Genomic DNA, 22,500 nt, shown 5'->3' with positions numbered 1-22,500 from the left:
CACTTGACTGTATTACCCGGATGAACCTGCTGTCGGCCACGTTGTCGTCACAGTTCGCAGAGAAAAAACAAGTATTTTGCGGTTCGCATTGCGAACCAACTGTCTGGTTCGCGAACGCTAAGATCTGTGACATGAATACGACGGCCGGTTCGCAAATAGGTGCGAGAAAAGGCTCCGGCATGGTTCTCAGTTGGCCTGAATGCGCCCAGTGATGGCAACAAAGCTAGAATAGAAGGTATTATAAGAACTGTCGAGCCACCTTGTGAGTCTAGCAATCGCAATTTCAATTTATTCAGAGTGCAGTATCTCTGTTAATATGGCCCAAGAACACTGTACAGAACACTGTACATGCTGTACAATAGTAGCATTAACCCAGCATGTTTGTCAAAGACATTATAAGTCGCAAGGCAAGCACACAGACAGTAAAATAAAAAAATATCTTGATGTCGTTGATGGTTTTACTCAACAATAGAGATGCACCGGATCCTGATTTTTAGGATCCTGCCGGATACCGGATCCACTGCTTAAGATCCTGCCGGATCCGGAACCGGATAACGGATCCTACAAAAGGGTTGAAACATATAGTCTATTCGCACACATAGGGCCCTTTTTATTACGTTGGCTTTAACTATTTTTTAGACTCATTGGCTTATTGCCACACTGCCTGCAATGGCCGCTTCCAAAGGGCTTTCACTCCATACAGTGACTGGGGTTGTGAAAGACTGACTGAAAAGCCTAGGCTAGAGATGCACCAGACCCTGATTTTTAGGTAACATGCCAGATACCGGATCCACTGCTTAAGATCCTGCCGGACCCGGATCCTGTGAAAAACCCTATTATCCTGCCGGATCCGGAACCGGAACCGGATCCGGTGCATCTCTACTCAACAATCACTAACCTAATTTAAGTTCTTCGTAAGTGTTGACTGTTTTTGAAGGACGGGTCGATCGTTTCATTGATGCGGCTTCCAGGGTGAGAATCAGGATGTGTAGGCTTTTACCACTCAGCAGCAGCCTGACAATGATCCAAAACTCCACTCCACAAGCAGCAATTAAAGATGATGTGAAGGGCCGACTGTTTGTTTTTGAGGCCTCTTTGCTGGCTGTTGGATCCTGCCGTTTCGGTTCACAGAATTCATTGTCACATACAGGAACATGTTGAACTCCTGGAAACAACTGCTGTAAACAAACCTTAGCCCAATTTGAGGCTTTTCTCTTTTCCACATCAGTAGACATGCCACATTTGGACACAAGCTAGCTGAACTGATTGCTTGGGAGAGAAAATTTAGCCTCCTCTGCCTGTTCTGTGATATGATGATTTGATTAATTGTTCAACCATTCGGACATTAAATTAATTGCTTGGCCAATCAGTTGCATGATAAATCGCTGTCAGAGGTCAGAAGGAGTTTTGTTTTCCAAGAGATGTATTTTTAGCATGGTAAGCTTAGGGACACATTGTACGAGTAATGGTGAGAGCTATGCAAAACTGGGGTTTTAATTCTTACCTGACATTTTTTCTCCACTCTTCAGCTCACCAGTGCACACTGCACACAACGAAATTGCATGTATGCCTCACCCGTGCAAGGGGGTTGCCTCCAATGGCGCCCCAAGGGAGCAGTGCGGCGAGACAGTACCATACTCAGGGTAAATCACTCATGCAGGAGGATGGGGGAGAGCACCCACCAACCTGGCATGTTGGGAGTTGACCCGGCAACCTTTGGGTCTGATGCCCTGATTACCTATGACTAGGGCTGGGTTCAAAAGATCGAATCACAATCCAATATCGATTCACGTTCGAAAAGTGTGATATCGATTCACAACTTTGTGGATCGATCTTTTGCCGATGATTATAGGTGCTATTTTCTCAACCACATCCTGTAGCTTTCTTCCACATTCATGTAAACTAAATGCACAAATACACACGGCCTGTTCAAGTAAATAGTGCCAGTGTCTTCCCACCTTTCTATCTCATACCAAGTTTCCCAATTCTCACTCTCATACCAAGGTATTTCATGTTTATGTGGGTATCAAAGGTTGAGATATTTACGATTTCAGAGCTGGTCTTAGAATTTTAGGCTTAAATGGGTTAAAGTGACAACCCAGCACTACAGAAGATCGATATTGAATCGAATCGAATTGGATAGTGGATCGAATTGGATCGTGACCTTCTGGATCGGATTTGTGTTCACCATTCCATTCATTCATTCATTCATTCATTCATTCATTCATTCATTCATTCATTCATTCATTCATTCATTCATTCATTCTTCTTCTTCTATTTTTTCTCCATTCATTCATCCTCCCCCCCTGAAAATGATCCCTTGCATCCCTCCTTCCCTGTCTTTGCTTCTCTACTTTCTACTTTCTTTTGCAGTCCCCGCTCCCCCTTCACTATTCTTCTACCATATCACGTTCATCATATCGTGAGCTTAGAATTATAAGGTTCTATCTCCGTTTAGGGTAGTTCTGAGATATTGAGCATCAAAGTTTTTACATCCCAGCTGTTTTGTGAGATAGAACGTTTTTATTTCATTAATAACAATGTAAAATAATACTTTTTTCACAAAAATAACACCACACAGGCATTAATAAGCATGTAAGCATGTAATGGGTCAGATTATGTAAAAAACTCAATTTTACCAAAAATGGAGATAGAACCTTATAATTCTCAGCTCACGATATATGCATTTCTTATGCTTTATGTTCTTCATCTGACTGTATTTTTGTGAAGCCAATTGAACAGACTCTGATCATGAATTGTCTTTTGCAAATAAACCTTACTTGCTTTTCCACACCTTGCCTTGCCCTCTGCACTGCCCCACCGCCGGCTAAAGAGAGCAACAAGCAAGGAAAGAAAGAGAGCAAGAAAGAAAGAGAGCAGCAAGGAAAGGAAGACAGAGAGCAAGAAAGCAGACGAGCTGAACTGCGGATCATGGCATTAAACAGTAACTGTACAGTAACATTATACAGTAGGCTGCTTTGTGTTGAGACAACGGGCAAGGCATCTGAATACTACAGTCACACACAGACACACACGCACGGACGCAAGCATGCATACACGCACACACGCACACACACACACACACACACAGACACACACAGACACACACAGACACACAGACACACAGACACACACACACACACACACACACACACACACACACACACACACACACACACACACACACACACACACACACACACACACACACACACACACACACACACACACACACACACACACTCTACAACAGTGTTTCCCAACCAGGGGTACGTGTACCACTAGGGGTACGCGAGCACACCTCAGGGGGTACGCAGGAAAATGTGATAATGACAATTGAATGGAGTATAGTCATACTGGGATAAAGGAATATACGTAGAGAGCATGGGATAGGGGGTACTCATGGTACAACAAAAAGGCTTAGGGGGTACGTGAGTCAAAAAAGGTTGGGAAACACTGCTCTACAACAACAGCATATTCACTGCCCCCCAGTCACGGTTAGGGATTATCCCTGATATCAGCTCCAAGCCTCCCCATCGCACCACACAATCCCATCCCTGGTGTGTGTGGTTGGTGTGCGTGCGTGCATGCGTGCGTGCGTGTGTGTGTGGTTGTGCATGCGTCCATAAGTGTGTGTGCAAGAAGGCGATGGTATCACAGTAATGCAATTCACCAGGCAACACAACAACACAACAGACTGACTGCACACTGGAGGGCATTTTACAGAGGCAGCCAAGTATGACTGTCACCTTTTCTTGATCCTACAGACGGTAAGATACTGCATGTCTGATGTTGATGTTACATGATGTTATGAATATATGAACATGTTCATGATATGAATATGAATATTGCTGTATAGGCCTACATAAACAAAACACTTCATCATGATACCTTTACAAATTTCATCACTTCCTCTCTTTTTATCCAGCTACATGATCACATCTAACATACACATTTGAGATCCAAACAAACAAACAAACCGACACATATACATAGGCCTACATAAATAAACAAACAAACAAATACATAAAAACACAGAATGAGTACATCATTACATGTAATGCCCATGCATGCACTAACACTTTAGAAACAAAAAGACAACAAAAGTGACTTGATTAGATTGCATTTTGCCTCAGCTGATTTGAATTTAGTTGAATTGAATCACAGCACAAACATCAACAGATAGCCTACCAACAGTTGTTGTGTGCTATGCCAGAAAAAAAAATGTCTGTTCATTGGTTGTTCAATCACATACTTCCATTTCAACAGAGTGCAATTCCAGGTTACCTCAGGTTTTTCTGTAAAATGTCTCAATAAACTTGTGTAATCATTGTTCCACTGATAATAGCAAAGGCCCGATGCACCAAGCTAGCCCCAAATGATGATGTACTCTCCTCCCCTCCAATTATGACTTTGCGTGTTCCCGTCAGTTTTTGTCTACAGAATATTTACAAGTAAATATCAAAAATCAACAAACATCAACAGATAGCCTACCAACAGTGTGCTATGCCAGAAAAATGTCTGTTCATTGGCTGTCCAATCACATAGTTCCATTCCAACAGATTACCATTCCATCTGCACATACTGAGTCTTGAGGTTTCTTTTCCCCCTCGCCATTTCTCTTTTAAGTGAATGTGAAGCACATCTGGAACCACATGTGGAAAAGATGGTACTTCCACTGTAGGATTTCGCCTCACGGTTGAGAATTTCAGAGGTGGAATGGCAAGGACTTCAGCACGGCAACGATGTATCAAAAATAGAGCGCTCTTTTATTTTCACTGACACCAACAAACAAAATGTGCACGAGGGCAACTCGAAATAAATCAAACTCAAATTACTCAAAATCAGCAACAAAAATTCGGCCTTCTTAAATTAAAGTTCACAGCTTCAAATTTCACGGCAGCAAAAGTCTACTTTTTAGCAGCAGCAGTAAGAGAACGCACCAGAGCCAGCTCACAACAACTGCTCCGTTTCTGTGCTTCTCACATCAACCCTGAACACAGATTAACACAGGGCCTATATAGGCTACACACCATTCATTCTGCACTGTCTTTATTCTGTAAACTCATGAATGATCTTCAGTGTAGTAAAGCTATATATTGTATTTTATCAGGGTAGAGGTTCAAAGGGCAGCTAGCTTCAGCAGAGGCATCACATCTAATCAAAAGCCTTGTCGTTTTCCACACACTCAAACCGTGTCTCTCTATTCATACAACTCGGCCAAGTATAGGCATATATTCCCTATTGCCTGCAGACCAGGGAACTTTCTTTCTGAATGAGTGATAAGGAAATAAAGAAAAATGTTTTATGTGGAGAAAGACAGATGTTGAACACACACGCTTGTGTACACATCCCTGGAGTGCTTAGCTCCACATGTCTGAAATGAATAGCTTTCTTGCAGTAATGCTATATCATGCCAAATACGTACACGACAAGGCTTTGACTGGGATATATTCATTCAGATCTTCTCTTTTGTTTCTTGACTAAAATGATTCTGTTTTGACATAACTAAACATTCTTCAAGAGTCTTTGGCTTCCATCAGATATACGGTAGGCTATTTATTTACTTTTCTATATATATTTTCTTTTTCCTTCACCTGGCCTTTCTTCTTCTTCCTTCTCCTGGGTCCCCAAAGACTGCTGTTCTCCATGTTTGTTTTCCATTCCCTTTACCTTGCAGTTCATTCCATTTCTTCTCCTGCGTCCCAAAAGTCCCCAAAGGACCCTGTGGTGCCCTGAACACTACTACTACGGTTGCGTTCGGATCGGAAGGCAGTGACTCGGTGACTCCCCTCCTACATGGACAGGTCTTTGATCAGACAGGTGAAGTTAGCTGATGAGGCAGTCGTTTCGAACGGCACTAACTAGTGCGCTACCCTGCGCATTTGATCTTACGGCGATTCCATGGCGGGAGTTAAGTTCATCACGTTAGCGCTTAGCTTACGCATGCTATTTGAACGATGAATGACCATCAGACGACGGAATCGTAAAATAGGCTATAAATAGATCTAGCTACAGCATATTTTGATACTACAATGTTGATGCATCGCTTCAATTCTCAACATCTGTGTACATAAGTGTCAGAATAAAGAATATTATAAGGTGGTAGCTTGGGTAGTAACCATGTTTTGTTTTTCAGGTTTCCGGTTGAGAGGGAGGTGGCGCACAGCATTTTGGGTACAAAGGCAGCAAAGTCAGCATCTGATGGTGCCCTCAAATATCACCGTTACACCCACAAATGCAGTCAACTGCCAAGGGAGGAAATAAAGCCATTTTTCGATTCGATCCACACTTCATGACTCGATGTCCAGTTAGCTCACTGGAAGGACAGCTGCCTTCCCTGTTTCGAACGGACACTACATCTTTTGCGTTTTCGCTTGGGGCCCCACCTGACCCTAGAATCGCCTCTGCTCCTATCATCTCATTATCGTATTCAAATGAGCCTGCTGACTGGCTGCTATAATTCTCACAGAAACAACTTTTGGCAGCAGATAAGAACTGGGGCTGCTTATGATGGCTGTAATGGTGTCTAGGGATGGGCATTGGGAATTAGCCAAGGCTATAAATGCTATGATGCTACTCTGTTGGGCTTGCCCACATGATTTTTATCGGTTGGGCTTGCATAGCCTACATGATGTGTATCTGTCCCTATCAAATAAACCAAACTGAACTGATAAGGCGAATGCCACAGTCGAATTATATCACCAACAAAACCACTCTGCCTCAAAATAAATAACTTCAGTACCAAGCCAGTGAGCAGTGAGTTTCTAGCACAGCCCCTGTTGAGGAAAACAAGCTGCGTTTAAAAGGCATCATTATGACACTGTGAGTTCAATAAATATGCAAATCAACCAATACTCTGAATGTGCATGAACCCAATGTTCTCACCCCCTTTCACCACCTTCCTCCACTTTCTTCTCATCCTTCTTTTCTTTCCTTCTTTCCTTTCTTCCTTTCACAGCGACAGGAAGCATACAGGAAATTATTTCTGACAAATATTCACGGGTATTCTCATTTGGAATTGGAGACCATTATTATCACCATGGCGCTGCGGCCTCTGTTCTCGACTAGGCTAGACCCTGAGGATAGCAAGTTGGTTTGTTTGTTTGAACTGCAGCGTAATGAAAAGTTAATCAAGTGAGATAATTGAATGCTGTTGAGAGGGACACTGATGGGTGGAGAGAACATGTGTGACATTGCTTGTCATCACCCCCGCAACAGATACACTCTAGAGTAAACAGTGCTACGCTAGTGTTGATGTCTATGAGCCTCGTTTCATAGCTAACTGCCATGATCACCCAAGTAAAAAAAAAGTGTACTTAATATATACTTAATAAGTACGTTTTATTGTATTTAAAGTGTACTTCAAAAGTGTGTATTTAAAGAATGTTATTTTGGGACAACTTATAGTATACTTAAATGTACTTGAAATATAATAAAGTAGAGCTTAAACACATTTTAAGTTGACTTTTTTGTACTAAAATTAAACTTTGTATAAGTGTACTTAATATACTAAAAATATATTTAACTTTAAGTACATTATAAGTATACTAACCAAGTCACTTTAAAATGTGTTTAATGTTTACTTTAGCATGCGGATAAGTGCATTTTAAGTACATTAGAAATCTATTTTAACGTCATGAGAAAGTACTTTATAGTATACTGCAGAAGTACATACTTAAGTTGTGTTATTTTGGGACAACTTATAGCATACTTAAATACACTTGAAATATAATTAAGTAGAGCTTAATCACATTTTAAGTTGACTTTTTTGTACTAAAATCAAACTTTGTACAAGTGTACTTAGTATACTAAAAACATACTTAATTTTAAGTACATTATAAGTATACTAACCAAATCACTTTAAAATGTGTTTAATGTGAACTTAAGCATGTGGATAAGTGCATTTTAAGTACATTAGAAATCTATTTTAACGTCATGAGAAAGTACTTTATAGTATACTGCAGAAGTACATACTTAAGTTGTGTTATTTTGGGACAACTTATAGTATACTTAAATACACTTGAAATATAATTAAGTAGAGCTTAATCACATTTTAAGTTGACTTTTTTGTACTAAAATCAAACTTTGTACAAGTGTACTTAATATACTAAAAATATATTTAACTTTAAGTACATTATAAGTATACTAACCAAGTCACTTTAAAATGTGTTTAATGTGAACTTTAGCATGCGGATAAGCACATTTTAAGTACATTAGAAATCTATTTCAATGTCATGAGAAAGTACTTTATAGTATACTGCAGAAGTACATACTTAAGTTGTGTTATTTTGGGACAACTTATAGTATACTTAAATACACTTGAAATATAATTAAGTAGAGCTTAATCACATTTTAAGTTGACTTTTTTGTACTAAAATCAAACTTTGTACAAGTGTACTTAATATACTAAAAACATACTTACTTTAAGTACATTTCAAATATATTCACAAAACACATTACATTTTAAGTGTATTGACTCTAAATGTATTTTAAGTATACTACAAGTAGATTTTACTTTAAGCACATTTCAAATATATTTATTTTAAGTACACTTTAAATATATTTCAAAAGTATATGAAAAAAACATTAATGTAATCCCCAGTTACTCATTTCCATTGTACATTGTCTTGTTCACAACCATTAGCCATTCACATGAACCTTCCTTTCACCTTTACTTCAGACAACAACCACTGCCTCAACCAGGATTCGAACCCACAATTCACTGAACCACAGACCTGCACTCTAACCACTAGACCACAACTACCTGTTCTTTGACAGGCACAATTACGTTCTTGAAGTAATAGTCTTGAGTAGTACACTTTAAGTATACTTTTATATACTTAATTATAATACTTAGAAATCATTGGTGGTGGTATGCTTTTATCGAATTAAAGACACTTTTACATGTTTAATTTGTGCACCAAAAAGTACACTTAAAGTGCACTTAATACACTAATAACACAACTTAAGTACAGACTTCAGTATTGTGCTTAAAAGTTTAATAGGTAAGGCCTTACATGCCTTTTTAAGATCTGTTTGTGCTCTTCAATATGGTGTTTTTACCATGAAAATACATTAACAAAATGGAAGGTGGAAGGTTATTTAATGTTACAAAGCATAATGAATAAATAAGCCTAGGTTAAAATACACTAAAATGATGGTTTAAAAAAGTACCCAGGTGAAAAAAGTGTACTTAATATACTTAATAAGTATGTATTTTTGTATTTAAAATATACTTCAAAAGTGTGTATTTAAAGAATGTTATTTTGGGACAACTTATAGTATACTTAAATACACTTGAAATATAATTAAGTAGAGCTTTAAACACATTTTAAGTTGACTTTTTGGTACTAAAAATCAAACTTTGTACAAGTGTACTTAATATACTAAAATCATACTTAACTTTAAGTACGTTTCAAATATTCTTTCTAATACCAAACTTTAGCACATTACTTTTAAAATACAAATACACTTAAAATACACTTAAATATACTACACTAACAGTATGTTTTCAAATACAACACTTAAGCACATTACTTTAAAAATACAAATACACTTAAAATACACTTGAAGTGGTTCAAGACAACAAGAAAAATAACATAAAATCTTTATAAGTGAGTACATTTCATTAAAGACAATTAATATTAGTGTCAAAAAGGCAATATAGTAAGTATGCAAAAAAATATGCATATTTGTAAAGGTCGTAAAATAAAGTTTAGGTATATATAACTGATAATGTATATTTTCTAACACTATGTTTGAGTACATTTTTTAAGAACAAAGTTTAATACATTAAACTAGCAATACATTTTCTAATACCATAAATTACTACAATGGTGTACTGTGTATGATTTTTTGTAGTTTATTTCCAAAATTCATGCTGGAAAAAGGGGAGTCATTCATCATCATCATCATAAATTGAGGTTCTTGTCCATGTTCCAGATATAGACATTTTTTGCTAGGAAAATGACTGTACTTTGGCCAGTAATTAGTTTATTTATTTTGTAAATATAGTTACAATACATTTAAATACACAACACTAATAGTGTATTTTCTAAAAACAATCTTTAGCACATTACTTTAAAAATACAAATGTACTTAAAATACATTTAAATACAATACACTAATAGTGTATTTTATAACACTACACTTTAACACATTACTTTTAAAATATAAATGTACTTAAAATAGACTTAAAATATAATATACTAATAGTATATTTAACAATACCACACTTAAGCACATTACTTTAAAAATACAAATGTATTTACAATACATTTAAATACAATACACTAATAGTGTATTTTTTAATAAAACACTTTAGCACATTACTTTTAAAATACAAATGTACTTAAAATAGACTTTAAATAGAATATACTAATAGTATATTTAACAATACCACACTTTAGCACATTACTTTAAAAATACAAATGTATTTACAATACATTTAAATACAATACACTAATAGTGTATTTTATAATACTACACTTTAACACATTACTTTTAAAATACAAATGTACTTAAAATAGACTTAAAATTGAATATACTAAAAGTATATTTAACAGTACCACACTTAAGCACATTACTTTAAAAAATACAAATGTACTTACAATACATTTAAATACAATACACTAATAGTGTATTTTATAATACTACATTTAAGTACATAACTTTTAAAATACAAAGATACTTAAAATACACTTAAAATATAATACACTAATAGTATACTTTATAATGCTACACTTTAGCACATTACTTTTAAAATACAAATGTACTTAAAATACATTTAAATAGAATATACTAATAGTATATTTAACAATACCACACTTTAGCACATTACTTTAAAAATACAAATGTATTTACAATACATTTAAATACAATACACTAATAGTGTATTTTATAATACTACACGTTAACACATTACTTTTAAAATACAAATGTACTTTAAATAGACTTAAAATTGAATATACTTAAAGTATATTTAACAGTACCACACTTAAGCACATTACTTTAAAAATACAAATGTACTTACAATACATTTAAATACAATACACTAATAGTGTATTTTATAATACTACATTTAAGTACATAACTTTTAAAATACAAAGATACTTAAAATACACTTAAAATATAATACACTAATAGTATACTTTATAATGCTACACTTTAGCACATTACTTTTAAAATACAAATGTACTTAAAATACATTTAAATAGAATATACTAATAGTATATTTAACAATACCACACTTTAGCACATTACTTTAAAAATACAAATGTATTTACAATACATTTAAATACAATACACTAATAGTGTATTTTATAATACTACACGTTAACACATTACTTTTAAAATACAAATGTACTTTAAATAGACTTAAAATTGAATATACTACTAGTATAATTTACAATACCACACTTAAGCCCATTACTTTTAAAATACAAATGTACTTAAAATATATTTAAATACAATACAATAATAGTGTATTTCATAACACTACACTTAAGTACATGACTTTTAAAATACAATTGTACTAACAATACATTTAAATACAATACACTAATAGTGTATTTTATAATACTACACTTAAGTACATAACTTTTAAAATACAAAGATACTTAAAATACACTTAAAATATAATACACTAACAGTATACTGTATAATGCTACACTTTAGCACATTACTTTTAAAATACAAATGTACTTAAATTAGACTTAAAATACAATATACTAATAGTATATTTGACAATACTACACTTTAGCACATTACTTTTAAAATACAAATGTACTTACAATACATTTAAATACAATACATTAATAGTGTACTTTATAATACTACACTTAAGTACATAACTTTTAAAATGCAAAGATACTTAAAATACACTTAAAGTATAATACACTAATAGTATACTTTATAATGCTACACTTTAGCACATTACTTTTAAAATACAAATATACTTGAAATACATTTAAAATATAATACACTAATAGTATATTTGACAATACTACACTTAGCACATTACTTTTAAAATACAAATATACTTAAAATACATTTAAAGTACAATACACTAACAGTATATTTGATAAAACTATATTTAAGTACATAACTTTAATAATACAAATTATTTTAAAATATATTTAAAATACACTTAACTATAAGTATATTTTTAAATACCATACTTAAGTACTGTACTTGATAAGTAGAGTGTACTTAAAATATACTTTCAGAAAATTAAATATATTTAAAGTACACTTAAGTACACATTTTTTTGACCTGGGCATTTGTAGTGCTAAGTGACTTCTTCAGGCATGTGGAAATTAGTACAAAGACAAACAGTACACTGCCATTACATTACATTATATTACGGGTAGGTTGTTTACATATTAAAATATCTGATGAAATATGGAGTGAAAGAGGAGTGGGCTGGCATGGGAGCGAAACAATGGCTGTTTCCCTTTTAAGTGTGTCTGTCTAATTAGTCACGATCAGTGATTGGATACTCTTTGGTGAACTCTGTCGAGTATCCAATCACTGGGTGTGACTAATTAGGCTGACACACTACCAAGGCTCATACACTTGATATTGTGAAATAGCCAATATCTGGGTTGCCCACCCAAATTGAAGGGCTGCACACATAGGGGGGAAAGCAAGCAAGTATGAATGAATGGCAGTGAGTGGCAGCTGCCAGCAGAGAGATAGATAAAATAATTTTACCATTGTCATAATATGTCTAGAAGGCATGTCCAGAGATGATAAGATGTTAACAATGTTGATGAAAAATGAATGCGGAGGGAAGTCCCTGCTGAACTTGGTGAATGTATGTGTCCATAGTGATTTTCCCATATACTGTTTACCCATATGGGATACATCTCTTACAAACGATGACTGCTGCATCATCATTGTCCCGTGAAGGTACCATATCTATACTATTCCCTTTGAATCTGGTACAGCATAATGAGAATGTACAAAGTATATAGCCAGGGCCACTGACAGCTTGGGCTGGGCCCAGGACAAAGTCGTCTGAAAGGGGCCCCCCCACCCAATACATTCGATGTAATAAGGAACCAATTATGTGCCCCCTCCCTCCCTGGACCCGGAACAATTGTACCCCCCGAGCACGAACAAAATGCATGCATGCATGCACACATGCACACGCAGGCACGCAGGCACGAAGGCACGCAGGCATGAACGCACACAAGCAGACGCGCAGTCTTGATTTCACAGCCTTAGGAGTTTTTTGGGAGGAGGGCTGACAGTTTATATGAGAAACAAACAATAAAAAGTCTGAGCTCTTCTGGGATGAAATGTCTCAGAACCAGAGGATAAGGAATTGAGAGAAAGAGAGAGAAGAAGAAGAGAGATGGAGGGAAGAGGAAATAGATTTGTCTGGCTGTAAGAGAGAGAGAGAGAGAGAGAGAGAGAGAGAGAGAGAGAGAGAGAGAAAGAGAGAGAGAGAGAAGAAGAAGAGAAAGACGGAGGGAAAATGACTGAGAAAAAAGCAACAGCATGAATTACAAAGACAGGCAATGTGTGTGTGTGTGTGTGTGTGTGAGAGAGAGAGAGAGAGAGAGAGAGAGAGAGAGAGAGAGAGGAAGAAGAAGAAGAAGAAGAAGAGAAAGACAGAGGGAAAAAAGGGAAAAAAAACAGTGCTGCAGGTTGGAGAAGGTGAGCTGTGATTGCTGGGTGCTCCATATGGCGACTCACTACCTCAAAGCCCCCCTGGGGTCCAGGCGCGGTTCTGGCATAGAGGCGTTGCTACACACTAAAAAATACTTGGTTAAAAATAACCCAAATTGGGTATTCTAATACCCAGTCACTGAGTAACTATTGAACAGCACACATATTGGGTTATTTTTACCCAGTGGATTGGGTTAGTATTTTTAACCCAGCATTGGGTCAATACAACATGCCCAGTAATGGGTAAAATTAACCCAGCCATAGGGTCAGAAATACCCTGCACTGGGTTGCTGAGTTAACCCATTTCACTGGGTTAAAATACTAACCCAATCCAATGGGTAAAAATAACCCAGTATGTGTGCTGTTCAATAGTTACTCAGTAACTGGTTTAATACTGGGTTAAACATGGGTGGAAACTGGGTTATTTGGGAATTGCCTTTTACTTTTCTCCAATTCTTTCAGTTGTTTCCTTTGATTGGCAATCGTCGAGTTCCAAGCAAGCAACTATCATTGAATCTTATGGGACCAGCCAGCGGCTAGTGAATGCCACTGGTCAATGATAATTGCCTGCTTGGAGGTAGAAGTTGCATTGCCAAACTCAGGAAATGGCTGAAAGAACAGGAGAAAAGTAAGGCTCAATTACTCAAGGGGATGTGTAAAAATCTGCCTATTTCCAGAAATGGTTACATATCACTTTAACAATATGCAACACATTTGACCATTTTAAATACTCACTGCTGACCATTGCTCAAATAGAACCAATCTGATCACTATTAATGTTTTAAATAATTTGTATACATTATTGTATACATGTTAACATATGTGATAATTCAATGACATTATACGAAAACACATCAAAGCATAATGAATCAATGGAGAGAGAAATTATTTTCTGGTCAACCTTCCTTTATTACCAGGGATTCACGTTCTTCAATTTGCATCAATTCAAAGCAATATTTGAAATAAAAAAAAGTGTCCAGGCATGAATAGAAAATCTGCAAAGATATTTTACAAAACAAATGACACTTGCTCAAAAATAAACATACAGTAAAAGTCACGAGACATTGCTTCTCTAAATGGTCTATGCAGCACTTTTTATATTGTATTGAGGAAAGGCAGATACAGTGTTGGCATAAGTCTTTGTAAGACAGGATAGCTAAACACATACAGTGTGCAATTATGTGTAGGAATCACCATGTGAAAGAGTTCAAGATGAGGTACACAGCATACTGAAGCTGCCGAGGCTTCCACACTTCATCTTCTAAACATGTTGTTCCTATTTCTCTGAATGAAAAGAAAGACAGGCAACGTAGCATTCAGTTACACATTAAAAGCTATAATCTGAAGAAATTGCAGGACACAGGTAGCTATAAAACTCAAAAGAGTTGTGAATCCAATATTCATGCAATGTGTAAAATACAAACATGTAAATGACGTTTCCAGTTCAACCCAATCTGACAAAATATGTAGTAAAAACAAAGGAGATACGCACTCTGTGCTTCTAAATTAACACTCCGGTGCAACCAGAGCAGGACTAAATAATAAGTACAAAGGAAAAAGAATCTGGTGCCACACGGATTTCTATTTTCTGTTATTTATTTTTTCAGTGCAGTAAGACTAACGTTTCGACATGCGTCTTCGTCCTCTGAAGACACATGGCGAGACGTTAGTCTTACTGCACTGAAAATATAAATAACAGAAAATAGACATCCGTGTGGCACCAGATTCTTTTTCCTTTGTACAAAATATATAGTAACTTGTAGACCTACTGTCTTTTGGCTTTTTAACCCATTGAGGTCTAAGTGCCCTTGAGAGGGCAATTTGACATGTCTCCAAAAACAAATCTGTAACTCTGTGAGTTTTTGTCATTGAAACACATAAGTTACGCCATTAGAAACCTCAGACCTTCCCGATTTCAAATATATATATATATTAAATAAATTATATAGCTGGCCCAATTTAAAGAAAGTGAAAAGAAATCTTCGCATATTCTGTACTCTCTGCCTGTAGCAGCCACACCTATAGCTATTCACATGTAAAGTACCGGTGCTTGAGTGGCTATTCAGAGGTGACAACACGCCCCTTTCAGGTAGGGTAAACACAGCAGACGTAGAGTGACAGGGGGGTTGGGGCTATCAGAGCACATGGGGATTGACAGGGGGTGTGGGCCATTAGAGGTTTTTCACACCTATCTCATTAGTATTCAAATGAGACAGGCAGTGGCAGTGACATAGTCATTCTTTTTTGCATTTTGTATGAAAACAACAAAACATTTCTAAATGCCCTTTTCACTTTTATGCTGCCAACACATTTGTTTACAAGATTCAAACTTCAAAAGTCTTGGCTAGATATATTTATTGTGTGTTTTTTTGAACTTTTTGAAGACGTCTGAAACCTGTTTTTTTGTACAGTTGTGTTTATACTCAATTTAAATAAAACATGTTTGTATGACATCCAATTTTTTTTCAGATTATTTCTTGTCAGGCTTTTCACAATACAACCATATATTCCACTTTTGCATAGATGCTTACTGTTAGCTGAAAATACTTGAAAATGTCAGGGTGGTGCAAGCAGCCTAAAAGCCTCTGAAAGGCCTTAGACCTCAGAGGGTTAAGGAAACATGAATGGTACACATATTCAAAAGAGAAACAGAGGCTTACCATTTAGGTTTTCGTTCAGTCACCTACAACCATAGAAAAAAGTAAGAAAAACAAATTACTTGTGTTGAAATACATTAGATGAATCTTTCATAAAAGATGCTTGTTGACATGCAAGTGTCCGTCACTGCTCAGACCTTTGTTATTTATGTTAATTTTGAAGTTTTTGATCCAGCACATGAACTTGAGATGTCCAAGCACACCCTCTTTTTTGGACCATGTTCGGGCAGGAGGCAGATGGAGGAGTATAGCTGTTATTCATCCCCCCCATTACTTACCCATGACTGCCAGAAACATGGAGATTATTGGTGTCCCTGAACTGTGTTTTCAATTCAAGTTAATGAATTAAAAATTAACCTTTCATGAACATATGTGGGAGATTATCACTGAACGAAATAAACCTTTTTCCCCGACCCTATACTTGTATGTTAAAAGAATATGACTAATTCATAGTCATGTAAATAAATAGTATACACATATGTGGAAAAAATCTGAGACCACTTGAAAATGTTCAGTTTTTCTGATTTTACTATGTATATGTAAAGGAGGCCAACTATCAAAGTGTGAGGTGGAATGTGACGGAGGTCATCTTGCACCTGTTCACCCCCCTCGGGGATCGAACCTGCACCCTCGTCAACTACAACGGTTCGGCAGTGGGAGACACAGTACGATACCGCTGGGCCAAGAGACTAGTCTCTCGGCCCAACGGCACAAGACTGTATGAGGCTATCAGAGGGAGATTTACCAATGTTCCACGCCAACTCTGTGCTAGTTAGCCTCCGTTACACTCTCCCCCTTAAACCTCACTCCCATCCGGGTCACGGCACCACTGTGACGGAGGTCATCTTGCACCTGTTCACCCCCCTCGGGGATCGAACCTGCATCCTAGTCAACTACAACGGTTCGGCAATGGGAGACACAGTACGATACCGCTGGGCCAAGAGACTAGTCTCTCGGCCCAACGGCACGAGACTGTATGAGGCTATCGGAGGGAGGTTTACCAACGTTCCACGCCAACTCTGTGCTAGTTAGCCTCCGTTACAGGAACGTTAGTAAAAACCTCTCTCCCAAAGCCTCAATACAGTGCGGTAACTGTGGGGTAGCTGACCGGTCCTTTAGCTCAGCAGTCTTGTATTGGTCCTCCCATTGCCAAACCAGATGCGTTGATGAGGTGGCCGGTTCGCGGCCTGAGGAAAGTGAACCGTGCAGGAACACCTCGGTCATAGATAGGTGTGTGTTTGAGTAAAACAAACATTGCTATTTCATTCTATGAACTGGCAAATACATTTTCTCCAAATTTCTAAAGAAAATATTGTCATTTTTTCCACGGCTGTATATTGAAGTATCCAGATACTCACTCTGTCTACAAAGCCTCCGGGACAAGTGCTGCAGAGCGAAACAGATTTTGGTCACCTTAGAAATAAGGAAATATGAGAGAGAGAGAGAGTTAGCGAGTGTTGCTCAAGGTATTGCTGAATGTTACTTTCTGCTCTATAAAGGAAACGGACATTAATTACATGGGCCTGAAGGCTAAGCAAATGCTTTATCAATATCATGCAGTATCCCAACTGTGCTGGTGCTTTAATATTTTCTTAATAGCAAGAAGTTAGAGATGGAGGTGTTCTGTTAAGTTCCAATCTACATTCCTAATAAATACATGCATGTGATCATTATTTTGGCTTTATGGGGTATGGCTACATTAATGGCAGGCAACACATATTGAGAAGCAGCAATACTAACCTTGCTGAAAGAATGAGTCTCCGTTTTCTTTCAGTCACTTCCAGTCTAGGACAAAAAAGGCAACACATTAGAAATAATTTCCAAGCAGCACCTCGTCATAGATAGGTGTGTGTTTGAGTAAAACAAACATTGCTATTTCATTCTATAAACTGGCAAATACATTTTCTCCAAATTTCTAAAGAAAATATTGTCTTTTTCCATGGCTGTATATTGAAGTATCCAGATACTCACTCTGTCTACAAAACCTCCATGACAAGTGCTGCAGAGTGAAACAGATTTTGGTCACCTTAGAAATAAGTACATGAGAGAGAGAGAGAGAGAGAGAGAGAGAGAGAGAGAGAGAGAGAGAGAGAGAGAGAGATACAGAGAGAGAGAGAGAGAGAGGAGAGAGAGACAGAGAGAGAGAGGAGAGAGAGAGAGAGAGAGAGAGAGAGAGAGAGAGAGTTAGCAAATGCTGCTCAAGGTATTACTGAATGTTACTTCCTGTTCTATAAAGGAAACAGGCATTAATTACATGGGTCTGAAGGCTAAGCAAATGCTTTATCAATATCATACAGTATCCCAACTGTGCTGGTGCTTTAATCTCTTCTTTATACATGGGTTCTAAAATGTGTTTATAACCTGACTGCGCAAAGCTAACTGTGCACAACTCAACCTCTGATTGTTGGAAAGCGCTGTCGGTCAAAAACTTAGCTCACGTGGTTGGCTGCCAGTGTCTTGCCCCTCTTCATAACATCATATTGATAAACACTCAGAACCCATGTATAGCAAGAAGCAAGAGATTGAGGTGTTAAGTTCCAATCTACAATCATAATAAATGCATGCATGTGATCATTGTTTTGGCTTTATGGGGTATGGCTACAATAATGGCAGGCTACACATATTGAGAAGCAGCAATACTAACCTTGCCTAAAGAATGCATCTGTGTTGTCTTTCAGTCACTTCCAGTCTAGGACAAAAAAGGCAACACATAAGAAATAATTTCTTTCCAAGCAATGCCTTGGTTTGGCAGCATCTATATATCAAATCACACAGAAACAAATATCTTTAGCCAGTTGAAAGTGTCAGTGTTGATGTGGAGAGGTGACCATTGCATATCTGCATTAGAACTACTAGTTATCTGCAGTTAATTTGTTCGGGCTTCTGACAATGTGGACAGTTATTCCCCTATTAAACATAATGCAGAAAGTCTCGTGCTGGAACTGTTAGTGAGTGACTGACGTGGCTTTAAAAGAGGCCTAATTCAAAACAATTGCATGTATGGCATCCTCTGAAGCGTCTGGTGAATAATGCTACAATATACAATGTTTGCACATACCTTAGCACAGACGGACATAACGTGATCAGCTTACAAAGGATCCGGACGCCAGTGCGGTCTCTGGTTAACCTGGTGATTAATAATACAGTTAGTGCATACTCAAAACTGTTCGGGTGAAGCATAAAGCATAGTAAAGCATGCACAAGCAATAACGAGACACATATTCAGAGGGATAGCCTCAGTAGGCTATGCTGGGATGGTCCAGACCGACGTCACATAGAACTAGTTCTATCCCATCCCAAACTCGACCCCAGACGCACAGGCGGCCGGGTGACAGAGCAGCGCAGCAACAAGATAACACCCGTAAAGCTCCAGTGAGCAGAGCATACATCAGGATACCCTTGATAAAATAATTGCCTACGCTCTAGCCACAAACGATTAGCCAGTGCCACTCACCGGCTAGAGGTAGCCCACTAGACGTCGCCGGACTAGAGGAGCAGACAAGCCGCGAGGGGAAATCATTTTACAAAGTGCCTTGACAAATTGTAGAATTTACTGCGGAGGCACTCTCCCCGTGAGCTCACTAAGTTTGGCGTTTCCTACCAGCACTAAACCAAGCTATCTGCAACTAACTGACAGCCAGCTGCACGTAATCGCTAAACAATGTCAAGTTGCAGCAGAATGTTATTACGAACGTCAAAATGAAAGGCTTCGGTTTAGTTATAGTATTAATGTCCGTCCCATCACCCGACACCCCTAGTTGTCTCTCATTCAGACACGGGCTGCAAACAAATCTAACAAGTACAACACAACGGCAGGGGATGTTAAGAATAAAATACTTCACTTTCTGCTTCAATTGCTACAGTTAGAGCATGCTAGCTAGACTCATATCTAACTAGAGCTAGCTTGCTGATACTGTATTCTAGCTAGTTTTTTGTAAGCTTGAAAGCTGCTGCTAGCCTCGCCCACAGCTCGGCCACCGTTTCCACCGTGTTTTATAAATGAAAAAGAGAAGTCAGATGTTTACTGCAATTAGGCTACATGTAACTAGGATAGGAAGTAATCGAATAATATCTGACGCTACCTATTAGGTCAACGTAGCGTGTTTGAACGTGCTAATCACTTCGAGACCGTGGTGGTTAAAATCTTGTGATAATGAGAAACACTGTCTAAATGGCGGCGCCTTGTCCATTTTTACCCTTATATCAAGTTTACTACTTAGAAAGCACACATATTAGTTTAATTCATTACAAACCTTTCCTTGTTGGTTTCCTCAGTTCAGTTGACTTCCAGGAAAAAGTCCGTTGGCTGGCTCTGATTTCAAATGTTATGATAAACCCAGTGATTGGGTATAATAACTCATCAATGGTTAGCATAACCCAGTATATGGTCAAACGACCACACACCAATAATTGGGTAAACATATAACCCAGCAAGTTTCTATCAAATTACCCAGTGTGGGTATAAAAAACCCAATTAGTAGTAAAATTGTCATAAACCAGTATTTGGGTAAAAAAATAACCCAGTATTTTTTTGTGTGTAGGCAACCGCCTTAGGCCCCGCCTTAGCCCCCCAAATTTAGGGGCCCCCTCTGACTGGGAGCGGAACATTTCACATAGTAATTGGGGCCCCTTTGGACAGCAATTCACAAATAAATGCTAATTTTCATAAATAATGAATTTTGTATGTTTAAATTGGAAATAAGAGCAACACAATACATTACAAACAAATACAGATCCCGTGCACACCCCTCTCTTTCGTGTTAAAATGGAATATTCCATCCATGCATGCCATGTGCGCGAGACGAGTTCCAAAACATTCGCTACGTTCCCACACAACATGCCTGCGCATATCTGCACAGCTCAAATGCGCACAATGCGTAATTACGGCGCATTCGGAACGCACTGTGAGTGCGCATTGCTGCCCATATATGCGCAGCGGGTCCCTCCGTGAACGTGCTGAAGACGGAAGCGACTCAAGCGAGGTGACTGACATTTCTAGGTGGTGACTCGAGCGAAGCCGTGTGAACTTCGAATCGGCAACAATATGAAGCGCCATTATCCATGTGGCAATACAAAAAAAAAGAAGAAGGAAGAGGCCCAACAAAAAAGAGATGCCCTTCCGAAATTAACTAGCTTTTTTAGCGTCACAACACCAGTACGAACACCGGTACCGGACCCGAATGTTTTGGTGGTGGAGGAGGAGGAGGTGCCACTGGATCCGGCAGTTGATACAACAGGAGGTGGAGGAGAGGAGCTGGTGGTGGGGAAGGAGGATTGCAAGCAGACATTAAAATTTTGTGCTTTCCTGAATATGGATACCACTATGCGTAAATGTTTTAAAACTCCAACATCGGTAACTTTGGATAACCCACGACATGACATGTTATGTTAGAAGCCTGAACTATCTCCATGGATCCAGAACCATAGCCGTGCCGACAAGGAAGCGGTGCCCTACAGTAGCACTAGCAGGTCGACTACTGTGGCTATCCCCACTGATGGATCTGTGAATGACCGCGGCACTGATAAACCCAATCAGGTTTTGTTGAAAGAATACCTCGTGAGATATTTTGTTTTGAAAAGACATTACTTTTCCTCTAGCTGTGAACTGGGATTGGCTCGAGTAAGTTATTCCATTGAAAAGGACGCAGCCTTTTAAGCGCTTGCAGACAGTGCATCGGTTACTGTATCTTCAGACACACAACCTTCTCAATCTCTCTGAAATGATTTCAGAAACACGCTATCGAACTTTGGAAAGGCTTAAACAAGCATGCAGCTTTCAAGGAACATTCAGTAACTTGACGCGATGTGGCGAGATTCAGAAAAGCGCAGAACAGCATGTCACCCACGGCTCTACATGTAGATATGCTGTAGTTTTTATTGGCTAATCAACTGCGTTACTTGGCGATATTGCTGGCTAGTTCTGGATGCTAACAGGAGGTGATGTGGAAGTTCAGCCTGGAGAAACGCCGACGTGATTGACAAAAGAATGCGCACTCTACTCATAGTAAGTCACTGTGTGTGTGTGTGTGTGTGTGTGTGTGTGTGTGTGTGTGTGTGTGTGTGTGTGTGTGTGTGTGTGTGTGTGTGTGTGTGTGTGTGTGTGTGTGTGTGTGTGTGTGTGTGTGTGTGTGTGTGTGGCAATTGGAACTATTGCTACTATGCC

General features: G+C 38.0%; 1 long non-coding RNA gene across 1 annotated transcript; it reads right to left on the bottom strand.

The window, feature by feature from the left end:
* Positions 1–14,565: 14,565 nt before the first annotated feature.
* On the bottom strand, positions 14,566–20,731 carry LOC134461505 (uncharacterized). The gene is made up of 8 exons (XR_010037308.1): positions 20,591–20,731; positions 19,396–19,464; positions 18,982–19,026; positions 18,309–18,363; positions 18,078–18,122; positions 17,696–17,750; positions 16,341–16,363; positions 14,566–14,964 (listed from the first exon to the last, which is right to left on the bottom strand). It is a non-coding gene; the product is annotated as an uncharacterized LOC134461505 (long non-coding RNA).
* Positions 20,732–22,500: the final 1,769 nt, after the last annotated feature.

Source organism: Engraulis encrasicolus, chromosome 13 (genome assembly GCF_034702125.1).
Source record: "Engraulis encrasicolus isolate BLACKSEA-1 chromosome 13, IST_EnEncr_1.0, whole genome shotgun sequence".
Taxonomy (NCBI): domain Eukaryota; kingdom Metazoa; phylum Chordata; class Actinopteri; order Clupeiformes; family Engraulidae; genus Engraulis; species Engraulis encrasicolus.
Note: the sequence above shows the minus strand (reverse complement) of the source record. Positions and strands in the feature narration are given on the sequence as shown.